Source organism: Rana temporaria, chromosome 2 (genome assembly GCF_905171775.1).
Source record: "Rana temporaria chromosome 2, aRanTem1.1, whole genome shotgun sequence".
In the NCBI taxonomy this organism is placed as follows: domain Eukaryota; kingdom Metazoa; phylum Chordata; class Amphibia; order Anura; family Ranidae; genus Rana; species Rana temporaria.
The window spans coordinates 385,025,404-385,052,061 of NC_053490.1; the positions used below are offsets into that span (position 1 = coordinate 385,025,404).

A 26,658-nucleotide genomic window follows, 5' to 3' on the forward strand; every position below is an offset into this window, starting at 1 on the left:
GCATATCGTATTTACGCTACGCCGCCGTAACTTACAGGAGCAAGTGCTGTATTCACAAAGCACTTGCTCCGTAAGTCGCGGTGGCGTAGCGTAAATGGGGCCGGCGTAAGCGAGCGTAATTCAAATGTGGAAGGGGGGCGTGTTTTATGTAAATGTATGATGACCTGACATGATTGACGTTTTTTTACGGACGGCGCATGCGCCGTCCGTGTACATATCCCAGTGTGCATTGCTTCCAAGTACGGTGCAACAACGTATTGGTTTCGACGTGAGCGTAAATTACGTCCAGCCCTATTCGCGAACGACTTACGCAAATTACATATAAAAAAATATCAAATTTCGAAGCGGGAACGACGTCCATAGTTAACATTGGCTGCGCCTCCTAATAGCAGGAATAACCTTACGCCGAAAAAGCCTAACGTAAACGATGTAAATACATTGCGACGGGCGTACGTACGTTTGTGAATCGGCGTATCTAGGTAATTAGCATATTCTACGCCGACAACAACGGAAGCGCCGTTGGTGGCCAGCGTCAGAATGCACCCTTAGATACGACGGCGTAAGAGACTTATGCCAGTCGTATCTTAGGCAAATGTCGGCGTATCTAGCTTTCTGAATACAGCGCAGATTTGAATTTACGCGGCGTATCTATGGATACGCCGGCGTAAATTCTATCTGAATCTACCCCAATATGTATAAAAGAGAGAAAACAAACCCAAAAAAAGAAATACAAAAGTCTTTTCGGTTCCAAAAGCAGAAGACAACCAGTGCTTAGAAGAAACCTGTAGACTGAAAACCGTGAATAGTACACCCAATCAATAAGTCACATGGGAGCGCCTTACTTTTTTTTGGGTTTTGGATAGAGTGGGGATAGATTAGCACTTCTCAGGCATTTTAGTGCTAGAAATAGCTCCTGTAAAGCGCCTGAAAACTGCTTCCCATGCTGCACAAATGTGAAAGCCTGAGTGGTTTCTCACAGGGGGAAGTGCGCTTGAAGGACGTTAGAAAAAGTCCTGCAAGCAGCATCTTTGGGGTGGTTTGGGAGCATTGTATACACTGTTACCAAAACGCCCCTGCCCATTGCAATGAATGGGCAGCCCTTCCGAAGCATCCCCATAGTGTAACATAGGCACCTGCACACAGCTCCAGCCACATAAACAAAACACTGATTTACACTGTACAGGGCACCAGGTAGGCTGTATGGGGCAGCCCTGACTTTAGATAAACAGGTACAACTTATGTTGGAGGATTTGTTTAATCTCTGTGTATCGCCTGAGGCCAGTCACTTCACTGGGTATAGGGAAGGGTTTACAACCACTTTAACTCCTCAAACCCCAATCTCCAATGCATGCGTATTAGCTCCTCAGCACCTATTTCCCACTAGATGTACATTACCTCCTCAGTACCCAATTCCCAACACATACACATTAACCCCTCAGTACCCAATGCATACACATTAACCTCTCGGTACCCATTTTCCAGTGCACGCGCATTAACCCCTCAGTACCTAATTTTCAACGCATACACAGTAACCCCTTAGTGCCTAAATTCCCAGCGTATGTGTGTTGACCCCTCAGTGTCCACTCCCCTGAACATGTGCATCCTCTGTTAACCCTTCAGTACCCTGGCCCCAGTGCATTAACCCCTTAGTACCAAATCTGTTGCAAGACATGGGTGCTCTGGACATCTGCTTATTATTATAATAATAATAATAATAATAATAATAATAATAATAATAATAAGAAGAAGAAGAAGAAGAAGAAGAAGAATACAATTCTACGCATTTTGAAAAGAACGGTCGCACACTGCTGGTATCATCCACAAGAAACTTTATTGGAGGCTGCTCAGGCAGAACACCATAGTTGAACCATATTCTTTGTTTATAAATGGTTTTTATTGTGGGAAAAGGTCAAAGTATATAAAAATTACAATGTAGGTACATGTATGCATACAAAAATCCTTATCTGTGAACATTGTACAGAAAAAAAAAAAAACAGGAAGGTGTTAGTTAGTGGGCAATTATTCTAAACCAGAGAAGTGGTATCCCAGATAATCCATTTTTTTTGGAAGAGGGGCATAGAATCATATAATGTATGGTGAATTCTCTCAGAAAGTTTGATGTTCGTCATGCGGTTGAGGATTTGGGGCCAAGGTACCGACGTGGAGCGCCAATTAAATGCTATAGCCCAATGAATGGAGCTGAGGAATGTATGGATAAGCCTTGTGCTGGATGTAGGGATATCTTGTATCGGGGAGAACAGAAGACATATCTGGGGTGTGAGAGGAATCTTTTTTCCGGAGATTTTGTCTATAACAATACTGGCCTTGTGCCAAGTGTCTTTTAGATGTGGACAGTCCCAAAAAGTATGCAATAATGTTCCCTGAGTGGGACAGCCCCTGAAGCAGAGTGGAGATAGAGTGGGATAAAATTTATTAAGTTTGGCTGGGGTAAGATACCACCTATAGAGCAATTTAATAGCTGATTCTCTGATTGAAGTTGTTTTGTCTATGGAGATTTATAAAGATAGCGTCCCATTGTTCGAGAGCAAAAGAGGTATTTAAGTCCGATTCCCATTGTAACATGGGATGTGACTTCTCAGGCATGTTTGTTTCGTTCAAGTTTTTGTATATTCTGGAGATTACACCACTATCGCGAGGGGAGGAGATACAAACGTGTTCAAATTGTGTGAAAGGGGGGGTGGAGTGTAAGTGAGTAATATTTCTGGAAGAATAGTTTTATTTTTGTATAGTTCTCCAATTCATCAGGAGAAAGATCGTATTTTGTTTGTAGGTTGGGGAAAGTGAGAAATGAGTTCATATGAGAGAGCGATTTTAAGTGCGTTAAGTTACGTGATTTCCAAGCTGTCAGTAGGTTTTGATCTTGGGCATTATTTAGAGGGGAAAAACGAGGGTCACCTAGAAAAGATGCCAGGGGGGGAGTGTCGGAAGACAGCTTGAATTTTGGGGCTTGTCTGTTCCATAGTTGGAGAGTGTGGGCGACGATAAGGTTTAAAGGTCTAATTTTTTGTGGTGGGATGGTTTTGGACCAAATAAGTCCTTGTAGATTGAAAGGTAGGATAGATTCTTCTTCGAACTGGAGCCAAGGGATTTGAAGTGAGGTAGCATACCATTGGGCTAATTGGGTGAATCTGGCTGATAAGTAATAGAGCCATATGTTTGGGATGCCTAGACCTCCCTTTAATTGAGGCCTAAACATAAGAGAGTTACCAAGTTGAACCATATTCTGTGTGAGCAGTCTTCAGTAAAGTTTCTTGTGTATGACCCTCCTTTTCAGACTTGCATAATCTGCTACAAGTGGGTGGGTGGGCTCAGTGCCAGTCTGCAACTGCCCTTCACAGCTTAAAATATTGGTTACCCCAAAACTTTATATTCCTGATATGTGCCTGATGTACCATGTACTTGTATGAGAAGTATTGTTTCCTTTATGTGAAAAACCCTGGTGTTCCCGCCAGTCCTTCTGCTTTCCTATTAAACACTGACCTCACTAAGCAGGAGAACACACCGTTTTCTAGCTATGCTCGGAACTCGGCCTTCTCTCCTCCAATGGTCAGACTTGTCCTGACACGCGCCCCCCTCACAGATATTCACTAGGAAGTTCAGTGTGCTGCTGTTTCTCATCCCCCCAGCTCTTAAGCAGCTGAGAACAAAGGAAATGTGATCACTTAAAAAAGGTGATCATTATAAGACTTGAGGAGCGCCAGTCTGAACTGCATGTAAATTGACGATCTTACCCCAAAACAGTGTCAAATGTGGCACTGCAAGTGGGGGGGTTCAGACAAGCAGAGCTTTCCCTTTTGGGTGGAGCTCCGCTTTAAGTTATTACTAAAACCAGTAATCTAATGCAGAGGCAATTATTTAATATGAAAAAGACTTAATATATTTATATAGTCTTACAACCATCCCTTTGAGGGCAAGCATAATGCGGATGCAGCCAACAATGAAATTGAGTTTGACACACCTGCTCTACCCCATGTGCTTTTACCCTTTAGCGTCCAGTCCCTAGCTTATGCATGTACAGTGCACTTTACATTCATATGCCATGGCTTACGTGTCAGAAATGTTTATCATCTGAACAAAACAAAAAAAAAGGGGGGGGGGGGAATCATTCCATAACACACATGCATACACAAAATAAAGTTAAACATTTTACTTTTACAACTTTTACGATCTGCGGATTTGTCCACTTCGGCGAGAGCGGTACTACGGGACTCCCATTGCTAACTCCAGAGGAGGAGACCCTGAGGAGCTCAGTGGTTTGGACATTCCGGTTCACCATTCTAACCCTTGCAGAGGTTAATATCTGCATAAGCGCACATGACCTTGCCATCTGAGGTCCAACATATCTGGTAAGGGTCCCCCCTTATTATTTTGTGTGACACCTGAGGAAGAACCCAGTGTGGTGGTGGTGTACAGCAGCTTCACTCCCTGTTCTTGCACTCCTAATTTGCCACTCGTGTGGAATTGGATCATTCCTCTCTGGACATAGCAGACTTATTTTTTTGGACACTTTTCTGTTTGTTTGAAACACGGACACTTATTACAGTTATCTAAAACTTCTTTAAAATATAAGTAAATTTTTTCTCAGTATTTTTGATGTATGTACATATTTCACATTTATCTTTGCATTTTTGCACATATGTATGGTGAATTTAATGCCTATATTAACAGTGTAATTTGTCACTAGTGGTACACTGTATTCTGCTTTACTTATGGGTATTCTCAATATTTTTATTCATACACTTCGTTAGTTTTATTTAGCGCAACTATAATATCTTTGTCCACTTTATCACATGATTATCACATGTTTTTTGTGTTGCAGCTTTCTTCACTTCATTTACTGTATAAATTTTTTGCACTATTAGCGCAGAATTTACCCCTTTCGATTACCGTATATACTCGAGTATAAGCAGATTTTTTTCAACACTTTTTTTGTGCTGAAAATGCCCCCCCTCGGCTTATACTTGAGTCACCTTTTTGCGCCTGATCTACCGGACTTTGGGGACCCGGTACCGGCACACATATAGCCCCACTCTTCTTCTACAGGTGTGCAAAGTTTGTTGTCCGGGGGACCTACGGCCGGGGAGCACTGATTTTTCAAAGTCGGGCACCCCTTCCATAGACTCCCATGTAAACGGTCATTTCTCCGGTAATTATGGGGACCTGGTACCGGCCCGGCCGCAGGTCCCCTGGACCCGAAACTTGGCACACATGTAGCCCCAGTTCTCCTCTACAAGTGTGCAGTTTGCTGTCTGGGGGACCTACGGCCGGGGAGCAACAATCTTTCAAAGCTGGGCACCCCTTCTATATACACCCATGTTAAACATAAGTCTAGTCATGGACACAGTGAGGCACAGTGAGGCAAACAGATGGACAAACTTTTTTCAAAGAGGGCCAGATTTGATGAAGTGAACATGCGTGAGGGCCGACCATTTTGCCTGACATTCTTTGAACCATTAAAATTCAGTCTAAGTGTGTTTGTTCGAGCACTAATACACTGCCCAACAAGAATTATCTTTCCTTTGTGGCTGTGTGTGGTGAAGAGATGAGCTTGGGCGTGTTATTTGGATATACTGTATATATCTCTTTTGTGGCCCCAATGAATCCCTGAACACTGCTCAGCACTAAGGATGAGCTTGGGTGTGTTATTTGGATATACTGTATTTATTGGCGTATAACACGCACAGCCTCACCATTACCATTAGTGCAGCCTCACATGTGCCATAAATGCAGCCTCACTTGTGTCATGAATGCTGCCTTACCATTGCCATCAGTGCAGCCTGATTGATGCCCATCTGCAGCCTCGGAGGGGACAGGGAGGGGGGGGGGGTGAGTGCCAATAGATTACAAACAGGAGAATCTGTTTACTCTGTTACCTCTTTATTACAAAGTCCCGCCTCCTATGATAGAACAGTCATTCAATGGCATCCCAGGAGACTGGACTTTCTATTACAGACGCCACTGAGTAAACGGGAGATTCTCTTCATGTAATCTGATGAACTTGTCCGGCCCCCTCCCTGTCCCCTCCTAAGCAGCGCCGATAAATATGGCATATATCTTTTGTGGCCCTGGGGGCCACAAACAATATATATATCCAAATCCCCAGGGGGGCCGTATTAAATCACCAGGGGGGCCGCAATTGGCCCGTGGGCCGGACTTTGGACATGCCTGCCCTAGGCTTATACTCGAATCAATGCGTTTTCCAATTTTTTTGAGGTAAAATTAAGTGCCTCGGCTTATATTCGGGTATATACGGTAAATGGTAAATGAAAAATCGTATGATAAAAATGTTCCTGTTTGTCCCATCGGACAATATTGGATGAACTGTCATTATCGGCTCTTAAAAGCGGTGTACGAACAATCAGATTATTATATGATCACTTTGAAAGCGGTATTTTTCATACGATTTTCTGATCGTGTATAATTGCTATGTTTGTTTTATATATTGGTTTGCTTAAAGGGTCACTAAAGGAATTTTTTTTTTTTTGCTGAAATGACTGTTTACAGGGTATAGAGACATAAAAGTTAACCGATTCCTTTTAAAAATGATTAAAAATTGAATTTAATCTATCATATAATGTGCCTCTAGTTTCACGTTCGGTTTTAAAGGTACATACATGAAGTTCCGGGTGAGAGGTGAGTCGGGAAGACTCACAGAACAAAAACAACAAATCCAGGGCAGTGTTTTGTTTTTAAAATGAATCCGATTGGTTCTGAGGAGTTTTAGACACACAGTAATGACAGCTTAAACCACCGTGAAAAGCTCCCAGTATGATGGTTATAAGGAAACAGGCAACCAGGAAGTGTGGAGATCACAGCAGAATTACAGCCACTTCAAAGCAAAAACAAACAATGAGGACATGAAACCAGTACTGCAGTAAGGTAAAGGAAGCTATTTAGCTAAAAAAAAAAAAATTCCTTTAGTGACCCTTTAAGGTCATATGTCTAGCTTTAGAGATGCTCTTATATTTTAATTCTGATTCCGCATACACACGATCGGAAATTCCGACAACAAATGTTTGATGTGAGCTTTTTGTCGGAAAATCCAACCGTGTGTAGGCTCCATCGGATATTTGCTGTCGGAATTTCCGACAACAAAAATTTGAGAGCTGGTTCTCAAATTTTCGGACAACAAAAGTTATTTTCAGGAAATTCCGATAGTCTGTATGCAATTCCGACGCACAAAAAATCCACGCATGCTCGGAATCATTGAACTTAGTTGTGTTGTACGTCACCGCATGCTTGACGTTCGGAATTTCAGACAACATTTGTGTGACCGTGTGTATGCAACACAAGTTTGAGCCAACATTCCGTCAGAAAAAAAATCCATGTTTTTTCCGATCGTGTGTATGCAGTATAAGGCTATAAAATATATAATTTGTATAAATGGGTAAAGAGAATTGTTTTGAAAAACGACATCTGACCACTGCACACACTACGATCGAATTGTACAATCTCCTTTAGATCTACCAACAAATAGGATGGATTAGGTAGGTCCTCCTGTGACATAGTTTAGGTGCAATTAAAGTTGAATGTACTGGGTTGCCATCTCATCCCTTTAAATCCGAACACATATTAACCACTTACTGACCAGCCGCCGTCATTATACAGCAGCAGGTCGGCACGTTCCCGCAAATCGGCATAGGTATACATCGGCACCTTTAAGGGTGATAGCAGGCCGATGGAGGGGTTGAATGCGTGTGGTCAGTGGCTGCGATGTCCCTTGCCCACCTGGGATCGCGGGCACCAGAGCTAGAACGGGGATCTGTCAATGTAATCAGACAGATCCCCGTTCTGACCGGAAAGGAGAGACAGATCTGCTGTTCCTAGTGATTGGGGACAGCGATCTCTCTCCTCCTCCAGTCAGTCCCATCCCCCCACAGTTAGAAACACCCACCAGGGAACATATTTAACCCCTTGATCGCCCCCCCCCCCTAGTGTTAACCCCTTCCCTGCCAGTGACATTTACAAAGTAATCAGTGCATTTTTATAGCACCGGTCGCTGTATAAATGTCAATGGTCCCAAAAAAAGTGTCAAGTGTCTGATCTGTCTGCCGCAATGTCGCAGTCCCACTAAAAATCGCAGATAGCGGCCATTACTAGTAAAAAGAAATTACCAAAAATATGTAGAAGAATACATATCGGCCTAAACTGAGGAAGAAATTTGTTTGTTTTACATTTTTTGGGGGGATAGTTATCATAGCAAAAAGTAAAAACTTGTTTTAAGTGAAATAAAAAACAAACAAACAAAAAAAAAAAGCAGAGGTGATCAAATACCACCAAAGGAAAGCTCTCTTTGTGTGGAACAAAAAATATAAGGACGTTTTTGTTTGGGTATGTCGCACAACCGCGCAATTGTCAGTTAAAGCGATGCAGTGCTGTATCGCAAAAACTGGCCTGGTCATTAAGGGGGAAAATATTCTGGTCTTCAAGTGGTTAGTAATTAAACTCACTCTGTGCCATAGCTGCAACAAACGAGCCGCAGAACCTGTGTAATTCATATGTGTTTGGGTTTAAAGGGATGAGATGGCAAACCTAATGATCCGAAACTTGGACGACAGATCGTTTGACTTTTTTCATTTACTAGTTGCAAGTAGAATTTGAATAGGTTACTAAAGTCACGAAAATTCTTGTATGACAGAAAAAAAAAATCAGAAGTGATGTCATGTGTTGTAATGTATTTGTATTGTATTTTCGGACAACAATTGTACTGACTAAACGAAAATCGTACGATCTGGTATCATACGAGGAAAATTTTCATGCTTGTCCGATCGGATAATATCGGATGAATTGTCGTGATCGGCTCTCGAAAGCGCTGTACTAACGATTCGATTATCGTACAATCGCGCCGAAAGCGGTATTTTACGTTTTTCGGATCGGTTGTACTGGCCATTACTGTGCGCAGTCATATTGCAGTGTGCGCGATCAGATTGTAGTGTGCGCGGTCAGATTGCAGGGTCAGATTGTAGTGTGTACAGTCAGATTGCAGTGTGCGCGGTCAGATTGCAGTGTGCGCGGTCAGATTGCAGTGTGCGCGGTCAGATTGCAGTGTGCGCAGTCAGATTGCAGTGTGCGCAGTCAGATTGCAGTGTGCGCAGTCAGATTGCAGTGTGCGCAGTCAGATTGCAGTGTGCGCAGTCAGATTGCAGTGTGCGCAGTCAGATTGCAGTGCGCACGGTCAGGTTCCACGGTGCGTGGTCAGATTGTACTGTGTATGGTGACCCTTGGTGTATACTTGTGGCTTCGTTGGGAGGTACAGAACATACATGTAGTTTGTAAGTGTAGTTATCTTGGCTGGTGATCTATAGATCAGGTGGAGAACCAATGATGGGCATGTGAGTGTGTGCACATACTTGGTAAGGAAGGAGAAATTGCTTGTTTTGTGGGAGGCTGTGATGACACATGGAGACACTGAGCACAGACATATTGTATAATAAAGACCCCCAATATTCCACCACCTCCTATCCGGAGAGCCCTCCTTACCTGGGTACCCACCAGCAGCTGGAAGACACACACCCTGCCCCTTACTGACAATAGAGCATCCTTCGACCCAGCATCTCTCCTCTGGGCAGCAGAAAGGGAACCTACCAAAACTAAACAAGAGGGGGGGAAACGATACAATCATCCACCTGAACAGTCCGAACTTCTCCACACCACCACAACAACAATGCCTCTGCTAATCTAATCTAACATCCACACCGCCAAGCAGATCTCTGAATACGAACCCCGAACAGGACTGTGATCATATGTGTTCTGCCCCCCCTCTGTCTCGCCTGCAGAGTGGTTGCACCCGGTCTGTCTTTTACTAAGCCTGCCTTCCCTTCTATTCGTGGATTGTTCAGTTGACGGGATGTACCAAGCTGGGAGGGGGTACAACCTCTGTGAATAGACTGAGCCAGGGCTGAGGAGGGGGGTGTAACGGAATGAACAGGTGCTGTAGGTGTGTTCGGTGGGCGTTCCCACAGATGTCAACAGAGTCCATATAGAGTCCATTCCGCTCTGTTATTTTGCTCATCCATGAAATGTGACAAGGAGTGAGTTGCTCCCTGGATGATCAGAGATTTTTTCTGTGGATGCACCAATTATAGCACTTTCTCACATGGACTTGGTTTTAGTTTAGTATATATTTGACCTGAATGGACTTTATATTATTAACCATACACTGTTGTGATGCACGTTATCATTATTATTAATATGAGATTTATTTGCACTAACTTTATTCACATAGCACTTTGTTAAATAGTAATTAGCGCTACTTCAATATAGTTAAAACATTTTCTGGGTGCTGGATACACTACAGAAGTCAGCTGCTGTTTGCGCCCTCATTATAGCACTTTATTATTAGTATTATATATATTTTTTGGAACACTTTTGGTAATGCATTAGTACTCTTGTTTACACATAGTACAGGGACTACTTTAAAGTCAACGTGACTTGAAGTCACACAGATATAAATGGTACTCATTGGAAATCATGGGGTATGACTTGTCATGCAACTTTGCAGTCCCAAGTCGCAGGACAAGTTGCACAAGTGTGAAAGGGGCCCTTAGATAAAATAGCTGTCCAAAATACCAAGCCATTGACTCTGGTTTAAAGCACCTGTGCAAGATAAAGGAAAAACTGCAAACATGGCCTGTTGGGGGTAGGGATGAGCTCCAGCGTGTTTGCACACTCCACGTGCAGAGCCCGCCAGGAAGTCGGCACGGCGCTGCGCTAATCACAGGCAGGGAGACATTGTCCCGATGCTCGGCTGTGCAGAGATCGGGAAATGCCTCCCTGCCTGTGGTTAGCGCAGTGCCGTGCAGACTTCCTGGCGGGCTCTGCACATGGACTGTGCGAACACGCCGGAGCTCATCCCTAGTTGGGCATACTTGAGGATAAGGCTGAGAACTACACTATATTACTAAAAGTATTGGGACACCTGCCTTTACACGCACATAGCATTAGTCCGTAGGGTTCAATATTAAGTTGGCCCACCCTTTGCAGCTACAACAGCTTCCGCTTTTCTGGAAAGGCTGTATACAAAGGTGTAGGAGTGTGTCTATGAGAATTGTTTGAACATTCTTCCATGGGCCGGTACAACGGGATTCACGGTATTATTTTGCCAATCTGCTCACAGAACTATGCATGTGTAGCGCCCCCTTTACTTTCAGAAAGGACACTACGCTAAAGTTAGTGGGAGAATGAGAGAGATAAGTTGCTCTCATTCTTAATTTTGTTAAATTTGGCTGTCGCCAAATTCTGGATTGTTCTATGGGTCAGTCTGCGTTCCAGGGATGTGGTGCCATCCCTGGGCAGTAGATGGCGCCAGAGAGGTCCAGGCAGAGCCGCTTCCTCCCAGCAGCCAATGAGAGGAGTTGGGCCTCGCTGTGCATGCTGGGAGGGGGTATTTATGTGGCGGAGGCCATTGTTCTGGGTTCTTCGCGGGTTCCTGGTTCCGGGTACGGCACCCACCTTTAGGGTGTGCGCACAATCGCGGGTCCCACCACCATGGCCTACCTGGCCTGGGGTCGCACGCTACGCGGAGTTCCTGACTCTGGGCCCTCCTGGCCTGGAGCAACTGATGCCACAAAGGGGCCCCAGTGACTTACTGGGTCCCCACTTCTACTGAGGAGATCCCAGGCTGTATGCCGTTCGGTGGGGGATCGGCTTGAGGAAAACCCGGAGGCAGGTTATCCAAAAGGGCTTGAACGAACCATCAGGGATCTGGTGACCGGACGTTGACAGGTACACTTGCACTGTCAACCGGTGACCCCAACGTGATCTATTGGGAGGATTCGCTCTGCTGTTCACATTGTCAGCATTGAGCCTGTGGCTGAGGTTTCATCTGGCATCTTAATCTAATCAGAGCCAAGTCGGTGGCAGAGACTTGTTCCTCCCAGCAACCTAAAGTGACACCCTGGCTGCCAGGCCTGTGGCAGAGGTCTGTCCGGGGGCACTTCACCCACTCTGGCTGGAGTGGCGACGTATCATTACAACTGTAGAAGAGCAGGATTGCTCTTCCTTATCCAAGGCCTGATACTGCAAAGTTACTTTATTTCATCAACCTTTCCTGTCTACCTCAAGTTGATGTTGGTCGTGTTGGACCAAGAAATAAAGCATTCAGAAAACTTCACCTGCAGACTGGACATTCAATTACTGCTCTACTCACTACCTTCACCGCTAGACATCACATAGAGGTAACTTAATACGCCGATCCCAAAACAATCAGCGGCTCCTGAGGGGGTAGCGCTACACGTGGGGGCTCGTCCGGGATTCGGCTGTTACCTCTGGCAATGGAAATCGTGAGTAGAGATTTATTAAGGAGCGAAGAGTATCGTGTTTTGAACTGTCCGGTAACGAGGGAGTTAAACCCAAACAGCTAAGCTTGAGCGTACGTGCAGCAGAGCACGCGCCTGAAACATGTCTGGACAAGTTCTTCAAGTGGGAGGAGTCACCCACCCCTGCGTGAGACGTATAACAGAGTCTTCGCGCCATTTCAGCAGATCAACGCCCACCAGCAAGAGAGAAGGAGAAACCATGTGGCGATGTTTGCTTTTCTGCAACCGAGCGTTGTTGCCCAGCGATTGAGGGCCCCTACTACTTCACCGGAGGTCTCCAACATGTTTGCTCCGCCTGGAGTGCCCGTGACTGGCACAGGAATCCGCATGTCCACCGAGGGACAGTTTGTGCTCTTGTCGAGCGGAGGATCGGAGATACTGGGGCTGTCCTGCCCTCGCTGCGAGGAACTTTCAATCCGGATCCAGCCATTCGCCCAGTGCCAGAAGTGCCGGGCCTACCTTTTTGTTGCTCAATCACCCGCTAAAACTCCTAGGGAGTACAGGGTGGACTATGTCACGGGAGTTGTCACCGCGGAGGAGGAAGCCACATGGCCAGAGCCATCCCCGTCGGTGGAAATCGTGGAGTCTGAGGCTCCCAACGTTGAGGTCATCTCGGTCTCATCAACCCTGACCCTTCGAATGGCTACCCCACCATCCTGCTCACCAGAGGTAAGCCCTATGACCGAGAAAGACCGGGAAGATGACCCAACCAGCGTGACCAGTGCAACTGATTTGACCAGTACTCAGGCCGAAACCACATCGGAGACTGCAACCTCTACAGCGATCTCTTTGTGGTGTGCCTCTATAGGAGCAGGGCCTGCTCCAGCCTTCCGCAGCTGCGGTTGAGGCCTGCCAATTCAACATTCCTTGCCGGACTGGCCAAGGGACCCTACAGCCAAACCCTGCAGTTACTTGCCAGCGGAGGAACTGTACTCATCAGACTTTGACTCGCTCTCCGATGACGGTGATCTTAACATGACATGTTTGAGCCAATGTTTCCGGAGTCCCAGGGCTTCGGAGGATCCCGTGCCCTCTACGGTACCCGGAGGAGGAAGGAGGAAGAAGAAACGCTTGGGTCCCAACAGTCGTCTATGGACGTTCCGCAGCTAACCTGGGGAGTCGGTGAGTCTCTTTCTGTTGTTTCACTCACTGCCCCCATGCCCCTTGCCGTGCCTGCTCTAGAGAGGGCACCAGACGCTATAGTGCTGCCGGGACGCGGAGACGCACGTACTTTGCCTAATTTGGCCAGGCTGCAGCGCTTGGTAATCCAGAGGATTGCTGCCAACCATGGGTATGAGTACTATGTGCCACCTTCCCTCCTGAAGCAAGTAGATCAGGAGCGGGAAGCATGGTGCTAGGAGGCCATCTGGACACATCTAAAAGTGCCCCTCATTTTGGAAGGTGCGGATCTGGGCCTGTCCTACCTAAACACCCGGTTCGAACGCTGTCACCGAGAATGGAGCTGGGGCCGGCATATATACAGCGATCGGGTCGTGCTGAAGTCTCCTGGGAGAGAAGACCAGGTATTCTCAGTCACCACGACCACTGCAGATGGTGACATCATAATTTTTCCAGACCCGCGCTTTTATAAATAAGCTGCATGTTGGGTTTGTCTGGCATTTTCCTTTTAAAGAAGTTCTGGACAAGGGTTCTTGCCCCCACTCAAGTTGTTTTTTCTCCCTTTCCCTTTTCCCCCTGGCCTCTCCGGATCCACATTACGGCTTATGTGAAGAACCCCCCTGATGGCGTAACACAAAATTACACACAATCATTCTGACCCCTGCATTTTTCTATCTTGTCCCCATCATGTTTTGCCACTACTGTCTATTGATATATTCAACACTTTTTGTTCAATCCTTTGAAATTTGGAACACTAGTAACATAAATTTGACATCATTATTATACTTTGATTTTCCTAAATTGTTAGCAAAATGCAATACCTGGCTCCATGGGTCACAATCAGGGTCCTCCAGGAACTCTTGCTCTTCCTCCGAGGTTGCCTGCTCTTGTCTGCAGGGAAGACTGGAGGATTGACTGCAGGGAAGATGGGAGCGATCTCTTGGGGCAGGGGTAGACAGGGATGGCCTGGCCTCAATGTGGTCAGCCAGGAACTGCAGCTGACCATAGTACCACAGGTTAGGCTTGTAGATGCTGTCATCTGCAGCCCCAGATCTCATTGAGGCCAGGACTTGTACCCGTTGGGCCCTGTAGGTGCCCCTAATGGAATTGATTTTCTGCTTCACAGTGTCGGTTGTGGTGTTGGGGACCCTAGTCTTTACAAATGCAAGCAGGGTCTTCTTTGCTTTCTTCCTGGCATCTTTGTTTTTATTTAGTTTGTTTTTAGTTTGCCACAGTTCAGGAAGTTCCTTCTATCTCTGTATAAATTCAGTGAGGACTTCTGGCTCTTTGAAGGCCTCCATTATTTCTGCAAGTCAAAATTAAAATAAAAAACCTAATGTCAGTCAAGCCACTACTACTAATAAGCTTTAACACCATGTCTAGCCCACAAACTCATCCACTGTTCATTAATAACGTCAAAAATACAGTTACGTACCGTCGTATGACACGATCGTGACTTCCGCCTTCTTCCACAGACTGTGAACGCCGCTTTCAATCACGTCGGATCCCTTTTTACACTGCGCATGCGTGCCGCTATGCACGATACCCGCCCCTGACGTTCAGTCTCGTCTTTTCCCCACCCCTTCTCTATCGTTTTGTGAGTAAGAATTATGAAGGAGATGCAGGACATGCAGACCAATATGGCTAACTCGAGCCAGGAGGCAGTAACCAGAAGAACCAGGCGGAGGTACAAGGCCTCAAACATGTCCTTCCAGGAAATGGTTGAGATGGTCAGCATCTTAAGGAGGGAGGACTATGATGCCAAACATGGCCCTCACAGGCATCCCAACAAAGCGAAGGCCGCAATAATGGAGAAAGTGGTCAGGAGGCTCCAGGAGAAATTTGGGGAACACAGAAGTAAAGAACAACTCAGAAAAATATGGTCAGACCTGAAGTTGAGAGAGCCCGAGCAACTGGAGAGGATAAAAAGAGTCATTAGAAGAAGTAAGTAATTTTCCTGTGTAATCATTATTTGGGTTTGTTCTTTGTGGCATGTGGTTTTTCTTTCAGGTTGAACTGAATTTTGTTATGTTTGTGGGCACAATATTTTGTCGTCAGAGTTGTCGTTCATTCGATGACTTTAAATAATAAAAGTATATCTTTGTGAGAAATGGCATCATGCCTAGTTCGCATGGGCAAATGGGAGTTGAAGCACTGTATCAGACAAAAAGATCGTCTTTTTATTATTTCTGATCGAACAATTGACAACTCCTACGACCAATTATTGGACCAACAAACATGAAAGTTGCGACATATTTGGGGTTTTAGGTGACATCAATTGTGGAATTGATGTAGATGTGTTCCTAACTAGATTTTAATATTAAATAATAACTCAATATACAGAAAAAGGAGAGTCTGCTCAGCAGTTGGTTACACACATGGACTCAGTAGCACAATTGTTGGCCACAAGAACAACCTATGTAGGGTGTCACACAGAGGTGAGCTGATCCAGTGGATACTTGGTTAGCTTCCATGTAGAAAACTAGACCAAATCTCCAAAGAATTTAAAGTGCATTGGGAATGCCTACAATCCTGTGTTCTGCTTTTAGAAGGGTTGTTAAAACCAACAATAGTCCCATCATTTGTAGATAAAAAAAATGTAATCTTTTAAAATCATGTTTACCTTTTCTTCAATCTCGTAGGGCGCAATGAAGCAGCAAGGCAGGAGGACGAAAACACACAAGCCACACCCCAGAGGGATGTTGACGAAGGGGAACCTGCCACCACATCCGGTAATGTATCATATACCACAGCTTCAGGTAATCTAGATGTAGGCCTACATAATTTTTTTTTTCTCAAAAAACTTTTTATTGAAAATAATTGCTTACAACATACAAAAGCATGGGATATAGCATAAAGGAGGATGTACAAAATAGGACACAAATCTGCATACGTTACAGGCCTTCCAGCAATAAAAAAAATATGGTTTGTCAGTACACTGTTAAGCAGTAGTATGCACATATCCAAAGTCAAATTTGCTATCTCATTGAAGCATGCATTAGGACTTTGCAAAACATTAAACCTGGGGTGAGTCACAGGAGTTCTCACAGAAGAAAGGGATAAAGAAAGAGAAAGAAAAGAAAGGGATAAGGAGAAAAGAAATAGAGAAAGGGGAGAAAAAAAGGGGGGGGGAGAGAAAGGTGTCATCGGATCGGCTCATTCACCTGGTTATAATGGGTCCTCCCGAAGGCGCCACGGCTCCCAGACAACGTCATGGGCTTCCAGCCTGTCCTGTATCCTGGTAGTCATTCTTTCCATCAACTCCACATCTTTAACTCTAGCGTAAAAAGCCTCAGGGGTGGGGGAGAGAGATTTTTCCAGTTGAGGGCTATGAGACAGCGTGCAGCTGTGAGAACATGACGCGTCAACTTTTTATATGGCTTGGATATTCTCAGGGTGACAGGCCCAACAGAAAGAATTTGGGGCATAGGGGGACCTGCGTGTCTAGGAGACGGCCCAGAAGTTGTTGGACTGCAGTCCAGTAGGGGGAGATCACCGGGCAGCTCAAGTAAATATGAAAGAGGGAGCCCCTATTCGTTTGACATCGCCAACAGCGATCTAAACTAGAGGGGTATATGGCATTCAGTACGTCGGGGGTCATATACCAGAAGAGAAGTACTTTGTATGTGTTCTCCTTGTACAGTGTACAAAGTGAACTCTTCGCCGCCTGGGACCATATTATCCGCCATTGCTCTATTGGAATTACCTCATTAAGGGCTTTTTCCCATCGGGTCATATAGTAGTGTTTACCCTGGGATTCTGATCAGTAGGTGTTTAGTATCCTGTATATGTCAGAGATGAGGCCTTTCTGGGCCGATCCGGCCAGGATCAAAGTCTCAAAGGGCACTGGGGGGGGGGGGGGGGAATTGCAGGTCAGGTGCTATGGATAGGGCGTAATGGCGAATTTGCAAATAGCTATAGAATACCTGCCGAGGGAGGTCAAATTTGGTTTGGAGGCTAGAGAAGGGCAGCAGTTTGCGTGAGATAGGATCTACTAGGGTCCCAAAGTGATTCCGAGATGTCCACTAGTGGGAGATATGGTGTGTGATGCTATCTGGCACCTTGGGGTTACACATAAATGAAGTCATGAGCGAACACTCCAAGGACAGCCCAATCGGTCTCGACAGCCGAAGCCAAAGACACCTGAGCTGTGTCATAGATCCCAGCAAACGTTCAGGGGGAACCTCTGCGTCTGCGCACCATAGCAAGTTATTAGGATGAGTCGGGGCTAGCCATAGTTTTTCAATCTCTGTCCATTTATTGTAGGATCGTTGCGTAAACCAAGAAGCTATCGCTCTGAGTTGAGTGGCTTGGTAGTATTTGACAAGGTTAGGAAACGCTAAGCCCCCGTCTGAGCCCACCGCCATTAATACTGTCTGAGGTATCCTATGTCTCTTGTAGTTCCAGGTGAATTTAATTAGGTCAGACTGGAGCTTTCTCAGATGTTTGTAGGGGACAGGGATGGGTAACGTTTGGAAAAGGTAGAGGAGCTTTGGGAGTATCGTCATTTTGACTGAGGCGATCCGGCCGAGCAGGGAAATATGGTGTTTCTTCCATTGTGTCAGTAGGGATCTTACTGAGCGAAACATGGGAGGGAAATTTTCCTGGTACAAAGTTGTGAAGCTTGGGGTAATGTGTATCCCCAGATATTTCAGGGAGGTCGTTTCCCAGTGGTAGGAGAAGTTGGCCTGTAGGTGAGCTATCTCCGTCCCAGCAATATTAATTGGGAGGGCCTCTGATTTAGACGTGTTAATTTTATAGCCTGACAGGGCTCCATACCGGGCCAGTTCAGCGTGAAGGTTCGGGAGATTCTGGGTTGGGTCAGGGAAAGGATGATGTCATCTGCGAACAGGGAAATTTTAAATTCCCTGCCCCTAACAGGGACCCCCCGGATGGACGGATTGTTCCGGATAGTGGCAGCTAAGGGTTCAACACATAGAGCAAATAGCAAGGGTGAAAGTGGGCACCCCTGCCGAGTACCATTAGTGATGGGAAAGGAGGAAGAGAGGGCGAAGGGTGTTTTGACCTGGGTAGAGGGGTTTGAGTAGAGGTGGCGAATCGCTGTCATAAATGGGCCCGGTTTCCCACATGGTGCAACGTGACGAACATGAAGGGCCTACATAATTTTAATACATGGTTTGGTCCAGGGATGGACTGGCTATAGGGACTACAGGGAGTTTCCAGGTGGGCCGATGGCTCAGTGGGCCGTTTTTTAAAACAGAGATGCTGCTTGGAGGACTTTTTCTAACGCCCTGGCAGCACCCCAGTGTGAAAGCACTCAGGCTTTCACACTGGGACTGCAGCGGAAGCGTTTTTCAGTCGCTTTACATGCGCCATTTTTAGCCCAAAAGTGCCTAAAAAATGCCTCAGTGTAAAAAGGGGTCCTACACTCACCCCCTCTCTTTTACACTCACTCTCTTTTTCTAACACTCACCCCCTCTCTCACCCACCCCCTCTCACCCCCTTTCCCTCAACCCTCCCTCTCTCTCTCTCATTCCCCTCTCTCTCACCCTCTCATGATATACAATAATGGATGTAGGGGCCTTTTGGTGGGCATGATTTTTCGGGGGGGGGGGGGGGGCAGCATTTTATTGAATTAAAGTGGGCCGGTCTGGATGAAGTCCAGGGCCAAATTTTTGTTCCAGTCCAGCCCTGGTTTGGTCCCACATTTCAGGAACAAGTCGTGCTGGTGAGGGACTTGACACATATAGTGCCCAGCTCTTGATTGCAGAAGTGTTGTCATGCAGGGCACAGATAGAAGTCATCCGTCTTGCATCAAGAGAGATTCGTGAGAAATCAAAAAGTGTGGAACTACAGCTCAAAAATTTGATGGATGTTCTGGGGAGGGTTTGATTTTTTTTTCATTGAAGGTTTGATTTTTGTTTGATTATGTTTTAAAAAAACCTTGATTGTATATTTGTAAATGATAAAAAAATAAAAAAAAAATAAAAACCTTGATTGTATATTTGTAAATGATAAAAAAAATATATATTAAAAACCTTGATTGTATATTTGTAAATGGTAAAAAAAAAAAAAATATATAAAAAAAAACCTTGATTATATATTTGTAAATGATAAAATTTATTTTAAAAACCTTGTGGTAATTATCAGTGTTTCTATTTTACAAACTTACCCGATGTATGCTTTGAAATGTTTCAAGTTACATAAATCTTTTTATATATATTTACAGTTAACCTTCCCCCTGAAGATGACCATATATGGTCGAAACGCGTCAGAAATTTTTCATGGTTACAACAATTTCTGTAATACTGTTTACATTGGTTTTTTCACCTTACACCAATGAACATTATGTTTCATAATATAGCCAGTACTTTCTGTTTTAATATGAATATGTCATTATCATTATATTAATAAAAATTATTTATTTCATTTTTATATTGATCATCCAATTATATCGCTGTTCAAAGCCCCATGGGGGAAATTTCCAATGTTTCATATATTAAAAACCTTGATTGCATATTTGTAAATGCTAAAAAAAAAACAATATTAAAAACCTTGATTGTATATTTGTAAATGCTAAAAAAACAAAAACAAAATTAAAAACCTTGATTGTATATTTGTAAATGATAAAAAAAATATTAAAAACCTTGATTGTATATTTGTAAATGATAAAAAAAAATAAAAAAATTAAAACCTTGATTTTATCTATGTTAAACAATAACATATTTGTAAGATCAAAAAGGTGTGGCTAGTTCTTATATCAATGCTGACTAATAAAAGAACTCATGTCGATTTGGGGTGGTAACATTGACAATGATGGGTATTTAGTACATCCAAAATACATGGCACTATGAGAACCTAGGAAAAAGCTAAAATACACAAAAATTATAATTTAGTAAATTAACAAACAAGTTAGACTGTTTATTGCAGAAATGAAAAGATTTTATTCAGCCAAGATCTGGCATTGGAATGGCCCCCCTCCCCATAAAATAATCAACGTGCGCTTTGGGGAGCCAAGCCTGTATGGCTAGTCTCACGGGCCGCCTCCGGAGCAAGATCAACTGCCTCATCAGGCAATACTGTTAAGTAGGTTGAGGAATGTCTTTTGAGAAAGTTATGCAAAATACAGCAACATAATATTATATGGTTCCACTTGTATTCTGCCATGTTTATGGCGGTCAAAAACAAACAAAATCAGCTGGCCATGATGCCAAATGCATTCTCAACCACCCGTCTGGCTCTGGCCAGCTTATAATTAAAAACCCTCCTTTCAGGGGTGAGGGTGCGTTGGGGAAATGGCCTCATGAGGTGGGGACCCAAGCCAAACGCCTCATCTGCAATAAATACGAAGGGCAGCCCCTCTTCGTTCTCCTCCGCAGGTGGCAATCCAAGGTCCTCCATATGAAGCCGTTGGGCGAACTCGATCTGAGCAAAGACCCCGCCGTCCGACATCCGGCCATTTTTCCCAACATCCAGGTACATAAATTCATAATTGGCAGACACCATCGCCATCAGCACGTCGCTGTGGAACCCCTTGTAGTTAAAATAATGGGATCCAGAATGGGGTGGGGGCACGATGCGGTCGTGCTTGCCATCAATGGCTCCTCCGCAGTTCAAAAAGTTCTAACGCTGCGAGAAGTCCGCTGCCACAGTCTGCCATTCCTGTGGCGTGGTGGGGAACTGTAGAGAAAAAGAAACAAAAAAAAATTCAAACAAACATTGCTAACAGAATATCACAAAACATTCTGGGATCCTAAAAGAAGGAGATCATTAATTTCAAGTATTATTTTAAGAGACATAAATAATAAGGGATCACTAAGCAGATTATTCACCACCTCTGATGGCCAAAAAAAAAGCTTAGGGGTCGGGGGGCCCGAGATGGGTTGGTGATCTAAAAAAAACACACAAAAAAAAGGGGGGAATTATACAGTTAAAATTAGGGGGGGTTGGGCGTGGACTACAATGGAGGCAAAAAACAAAGGGGGATATAGGGACACACAAAATGCAGCACTACAATGGAGGCCAAAAATAAAGGGGGATATAGGGACACACAAAATGCAGCACTACAATGGAGGTCAAAAATAAAGGGGGATATAGGGACTAGGCTAGGTGTGTTTGGCCACAAAATAGAATGCTGGACAGGTTGGCTATAGAAAAGATGCATGTAGGCCCAAAAATAAAAATAAAAGTACAGCATGCATGGAGACAAAGGGAACATTCACAGCATATTAAAAACAGGTTAATTAGGGACTGTTTTAAAAAAAAAAAAAAGGCATGCAATAAATACATAGTTTGTGCATTTAAAGGACACCACTTACCTTTACATAGTCCTCCTGCAGAACCTGAAATATGGCAGAACAGGTATCCGGGATTATGAGGCCCAGAGCCTGGGGGGAGATGCCCGTTGAGAACTTCAAGTCCTGCAGACTTCTCCCTGTTGCAAGGTACCGCAACGTAGCAACTAGCCGCTGCTCAGCAATGATGGCTTCCCGCATAACAGTGTCCTGGCTGGTGATATATGGCGACACCGAAGCCAAAAGCTGCTGAAATACGGGGTCAGACATCCTCAGAAAATTCCTGAAATCATCAGGGTTGTTTTCTTGGATCTCCTGCAGCAGAGGCATATGAGAGAACTGGTCCCTGCGATGAAACCAGTTCTTGGTCCACAACCTCCTCCTCACCCTGTTCATGGACCGGAGCCGGGATACAGCACACATCCCAACAACAAGCACAGCACGATCTCGGCGACGAGAACGTACCCGCAACATGGCTAGAAAACGGTCGTCAAATCAGATCGGACTAGAAAAAACGCCCTGAAGAACAGAAAGGCCTCTGAAAAACGACCTGCAAAACAGGAACAAGCAGACAAGAATGCACTGCCAAAACAGATACGAACTGAATACAAGCACTGTAAGACAGATACGAACCCAAAAGCACAAACTGTACGACAGAAAACGAAATTTAAAGTACGAAGACTGAAAAGCGCGAATCGTCTCTCACCAAACTTTTACTAACACGCAGCAACACGATATCAGCAAAAGAGGCCGTCTTCCGCATGGAAATGACCCTTTATAGTGCCGTCGTACATGCTGTACGTAACCATGCTTTGCTAGAGCTTTTTGACAAAACGATGGTGTGTAGGCAACGTCGTTTTTTAAAATGACGTTTGAAAAACATCGTTTTTTTTCATAATAAAAAACAGCGTTTTTTTTTAAGACAGAAAACGATCGTGTGTAACGCGGCATTAGACATAAAGTGTGACTTTTGGGCGAAAATAGCTTTCACCGGGAGTTTGTTAAAAATAATTACTCCATTTGTAGTAAGAATGAGCAACTCTGTGTACAAGTATTTCATTTTGTTAGTATAGCATTTCTAGAGTTTAATTCATAATTTTGTGCAGGAAGATTTTGTAACCTTAATAGAATTTTCTATCTAGTTCAAAAGGTTACTTAGTTCAAACGTAGCTTTCTTTTTAAGATGGCTGCGCTCAGCAATTAATTTGCCACGGATGTATGCTTTAAGAGTTTGACACAAAGTGGAGTGAACAACGGTGTTGGTACAATTAAGTATGAAAAAAAAAGTTTAATTCTTTTTACAGGGTACCAGTGAAGAGATGATCAGTCAACATGGAGTCATTTATTCTCCAATTACAGTATATTGTTTCCAATATTTTGCTGGCAGTCTAGGGGACATCTTTTTTAGAGCGTGGGCTGAACGTGTTATTGGAAGGATTTCAGCAGACACATTTCTAAATAGTGAGGTTCCAAATATATCAGGTCTATTCTGGTATATGTAAAGTGAATGTGAGGATAATATGTATAGCCTTTTGTGGTTGGAATGTCCACTTTCCAGACATCTATCATTTGAGTTTTATGATGTGACTGATACATTTAAAGTGATTGTAAATGCAGAAGGTTTTTTATCCTAATACATTCTATGCCTTAAAGGAGTTGTAAAATTTTTTTTTTCACCTTAATGCAATTTATGCATTAAGGTGAAAAAACATTGCATAACGCTGGCCCCCCCACCGAGCCTCCGTTATACTTACCTGACCCCTCGCAAGTCCCACGTGGTCCCGAGATCCACTTCGCCGCTCAGCCTGGGCGCTGATTGGCTAGAGCGGATGGGATTGAGAGCAGCGCAGCCATTGGCTGGCGCTGCTGTCAATCACATCCAGAGACGCGGTGCGCCGAGGGACGGGGCCGAGTGATACAGTGAGCGGCTATGGCCGCTCTCTGTATCACGGGAGCGCGCCTGTAATTAGTGACCACCATGCGAGCTCTCGCATGACTGTGGTTACTAATTGCGGGGAGGACCGAGACAGCCGCCGAGGGACCTCAGAAGATGTGGATCGGGGCCACTCTGTGCAAAACTAACTGCACAGTTGAGGTAAGTATGACATGTTTGTTATTTTAAACGAAAAGAAAAAATCCTGTACAAACGCTTTAAACACTTGCCGCCCGCCCTATTGCAAAAAGACGTCGGCAAAGTGGTTTCAATATCCTGACTGGACGTCATATGATGTCCTCAGCATATTGAGCCGCTGCGCACCCCCGGGGGCGCGCATCGTGGCAATCATTGTTGCAGGGTGTCAGTCTGACATCCCGAAACACCGATCTAGGTAAAGAGTCTCTGACAAAGACTCTTTACCACGTGATCAACCGTGTCCGATCACGGCTGATCACGATGTAAACAAAAAGAGCCGTTTATCGGCTTTTCCTCACACGCGTCTGTCAGACACGAGTAGAGGAGAGCCGATCGGCTGCTCCTCTGACAGGGGGGGTTTGTGCTGATCAATTTTCAGCACCGCCCCCCCCGAGGACGCACACTAGACCACCAGGGATGCCACTAGACCACCATGGATGCCACCAGACCACCAGTGATGCCAATCAGTGCCCACAATGGATACCAATCAGTGCCCACAATGGATGCCAATCAGTGCCCACAATGGATGCCAATCAGTGCCCACAATGAGCATCACTGATTGGCAGGCATTGTTGTTTGGCACTGATTGGCATCCATAAGTACAATATAATACAGTACATCCGTGCCACCTATCAGTGCCCATCCATGCCCATCCGTGCCACCTATCAGTGCCCATCCATGCCGCCTATCTGTGCCCATCCGTGTTGCCTATCTGTGCCCATCCGTGCTGCCTATCTGTGCCCATCCATGCCACCTATCTGTGTCCATCCGTGCCACCTATCTGTGCCTACCCGTGCCGCCTATCAGCGCCACCTATCAGTGCCGCCTATCAGTGCCCCATCAGTGCTCCATATTAGTGCCCATCAGTGCCCATCAATCATCAATTCCACCTCATCAGTGCCACCTTATCGGTGCCCATCAGTGCAGCCCCATCAGTGCCACCTCATCGGTGCCCATCAGTGCCGCCTTATCAGTGCCTGTCAGTGCAGCCCCATCAGTGCCCATCAGTGAAGGAGAAAACTTACTTATTTGCAAAGTTTTGTAACGGAAACAAAAAAATAGCATTTGTTTTTCAAAATTTTGGGTCTTTTTAAAAAAAAATTGCAGAAAATAAAAATCCCAGAGGTGATCAAATACCACCAAAAGAAAGCTCTATTTGTGGGAACAAAATGATACAAATTTAGTTTGGGTACAGTGTAGCACGACCGTGCAAATGTCATTCAAAGTGCAACAGCGCTGAAAGCTGAAAATTGGTCTGGGCAGGAAGGTGTATAAGTGCCCTGTATGGAAGTGGTTAACCACTTAAAGGGTCACTAAAGGATTTTTTTTTTAGCTAAATAGCTTCCTTTACCTTATGTCGCGTACACACCATCACTTTATGTGATGAAAAAAAACGACGTTTTTCAAAACGTCAATTTCAATGACCGTGTGTGGGGGAAAAAAAATTTTGTGTCGTTTTTCAAAAGGTCGTTTTTTGTTTCACAAAAAATCACTGTGTGTAGCAAAAAACGATGTTTAAAATGATGTTTTTAAACCCGCGCATGCCCAGAAGCTAGTAATGAAGCGAGCTTCAATGCAAAAGATTGGTGAACGTAACCTCGCTTTGCTAGAGCATTGTGAAAAAACTATGGTGTGTAGGCAACGTCGTTTTTGAAAATTTAAGTTTCAAAAACTTTGTTTTTTACTTCACAAAAAATGTCGTTTTTTTTCATCACATAAAGTGATGGTGTGTACGCGGCATTACTGCAGTCCTGGTTTCATGTCCTCATTGTTCGTTTTTGCTCTGATGTTGCTGAAATCCTTCTCTGTTCTGGACACTTCCTGGTTGTTTCCTGATGACCACTGTACTGGGAGATTCTAGTTTCATTTTCCAAACCATCACTGCTCTATGGCTCTGTCTAGCACAGAGGCAGGATAATATGCAAAAACGAAACTAGATTCAAAAACGAAACTAGAGGTACATTATATGATTGATTTTTATCTATTTTTAATCAATTTTAAAAGGAATCAGCAACTATTATGTCTCCATACCCTGTAAACAGTAATTTCAGCAAAAAATGTTTTTTCCTTTACAACTCCTTTAAGGACCGCCGCACGACTATATACATCGACAGAATGGCAGGGCTGGGCACATGGACGTATATATACGTCCTCTTTAAGAGCCCAGCTGTGGGTCGCGAGCGTGCCGCAAACCCGACCCGCGATCAGGTCACAGGAGCTGAAGAACGGGGAGAAGTGTGTGTAAACAAACCTTCTTCGTTCTTCTCTGATATAGGGAACGACGATCACTGACATCACATGTCCAGCCCCGCCCCCCTACAGTAAGAAACACACATGAGGTCACACTTAACCCCTACAGCGCCCCCTAGTGATTAACTCCTTCACTGCCATTGTCATTTTCACAGTAATCAGTGCATTTTTATAGCACTTTTCGCTGTGAAAATGACAATTGTCCCAAAAATGTGTCAAAAGTGTCCGATGTGTCCGCCATAATGTCGCAGTCACGAAAAAAATTGCTGATCGCCGCCATTAGTAATAAATAAAAAATATTTATAACAATCCCATAAAACTATTCCCTATTTTGTAAACGCTATAAATTTTGCGCAAACCAATCGATACACGCTTATTGCGATTTTTTTTAACCAAAAATAAGTAGAAGAACATCGGCCTAAACTGAGGAAAAAAGTTTTTTTATATATATTTTTTGGGGATATTTATTACAGCAAAAAGAAAAAATATTGCAATATTGCTCTATTTTAGTTTATAGCGCAAAAAATAAAAACCGCAGAGGTGATCAAATACCAACAAAAGAAAG

General features: G+C 44.4%; 1 protein-coding gene across 1 annotated transcript in view; it reads right to left on the reverse strand.

Annotated features, from left to right (window-relative positions):
* The window catches only part of LOC120927334 (cAMP-dependent protein kinase inhibitor beta-like), a 70,112-nt gene extending 60,400 nt beyond the window's left edge, over positions 1-9,712 (reverse strand). The window contains exon 1 of the mRNA XM_040337928.1: positions 9,502-9,712. The gene's annotated coding sequence lies outside the window, so the exon portion shown is untranslated. The remainder of the gene's footprint in view (positions 1-9,501) is intronic.
* Between the last annotated feature and the right edge of the window lie 16,946 nt (positions 9,713-26,658).